The sequence below is a fragment of the Eptesicus fuscus genome, chromosome 7 (assembly GCF_027574615.1).
Source record: "Eptesicus fuscus isolate TK198812 chromosome 7, DD_ASM_mEF_20220401, whole genome shotgun sequence".
Classification (NCBI taxonomy): Eukaryota; Metazoa; Chordata; class Mammalia; order Chiroptera; family Vespertilionidae; genus Eptesicus; species Eptesicus fuscus.
The window spans coordinates 3308026-3309479 of record NC_072479.1 but is presented as its reverse complement, the minus strand read 5'-3'; the positions used below and the strand labels follow the sequence as shown (position 1 = coordinate 3309479).

The window sequence follows — 1454 nt, the reverse complement described above, 5'->3', positions numbered from 1 at the left end:
GTTTGGGTGTGTTTTGCTTCCCTGTCTTCTAATTTGCTAATGCAGTCTTCTGTTTCTCCTAGTCTACTGTTGAAACTTTCCATGGTGTTTGTTATTGCAGGTATATCACTCTTCATTTATTCTTGATTCTTACATAAGTTATTGATTTTTTAATCCATTTCTTCTTGATTCTTACATAAGTTGTTGATTTTTTCCTCCATCCAGTTTATGAACTGTATGACCCTTATTCTGAATTCTTTTTCTGACATATTGCTGACCTCTGTTTCACTTAGCTGCTTTTCTGGCTATTCCTCCTTTTCTTTCCTCTCAGGGTTTCTTTGTCTACCCATTTGTGGTCTCACCGACTGATCTAGATGTTGAGTTGTGCAAGGGCTGCTCCTTGGGTGGCAGTGGCTTCTCGGGCTGCAGTTACTCCTCTGGTGGTGCTGATGTGGCTTCTCCTCATTTGGCAGCGGCCTCTCTGGTGGGTGCTGTTTGCAGCAGTGGTATCTCCTCTGACTGGTGGGAGAGGCTGCTCATGCAGCTGCTGTTCCTTGGACAGGGGGTGGGCTGCTCACATGGCTGCTGCTCCTCAGACAGGGGCGGACTGCTCACATGGCTGCTGCTCCTTGGATTGGGCTGGCTGCATGCTGCTGCTGTTCCTCAGATGGGGTGGGCTGTTTGTGAGGCTGCTGCTTCTTGGACAGGGGCATGTTCCTTGCCAGGCTGGTGCTCCTTGTATGGGTGCGGGCTCCTTGCACAGCTGCTGTTCCTTGGATGGAAGATAGGCTGCTTGTGTGGCTGCTGATCCTCAGGTGGGAGTGAGCTGCATGTGTGGCTGCTGCTCCTCTGACGGGGGTGGGCTGCTCACCCAGCTGCTGCTTGTCGGACAGGGGCAGGCTGAGTGTGGCTGCTGCTCCTCGGACCAGTGCGGGTTGTGCAGGGCTGCTGCTCCTAAGATGTGAGTTGTCTGCTCGTGTGGCTGCTGCTCCTCGGTCCGGGGTGGGCTGCTTGTGTGGCTGCTGCTCCTCATACGGGGGCAGGTTGCTCACACAGCTGCTGCTCCTTGGACAGGTGCAGGGTGTGGGCTGCGTGCAGCTGCTGCTCCTTGGATGGGGGCAGGCTGCGCGGGGCTGCTGCTCCTCAATTGTGGGCAGGCTGCTCTTGTGGCTGCTGCTCCTTGGATGGGGCAGGCTGCTCACGGGGCTGCTGCTCCTCGGATGGGGGAGTGGGCCTCTCACACAGCTGCTGCTCCTTGGATGGGGCAGCCCATATGAAGCTGCCGCTCTTAGGCCTGAGGAGGGCTGCTTGCGGGGCTGATGCTCCTTGGACAGGAGTGGGCTGCTCACGTGTCTGCTCCTCATGTGGTTGCAGTGCCCTGGGCAGCACTGCTTCAGGAGGGTCACTGCATGCCCATTCCTCTGCATTAAGCAGAGCCGCAGAAAGACGAAAGCTTCAGGATGGCCGCTGTCTCC

General features: G+C 55.8%; 1 non-coding gene across 1 annotated transcript; it reads left to right on the top strand.

The window, feature by feature from the left end:
• The first annotated feature begins 847 nt into the window (after positions 1-847).
• On the top strand, positions 848-920 carry MIR9347 (microRNA mir-9347). The gene has a single exon (NR_130582.2). It is a non-coding gene; the product is annotated as a microRNA mir-9347 (primary transcript).
• Positions 921-1454: the final 534 nt, after the last annotated feature.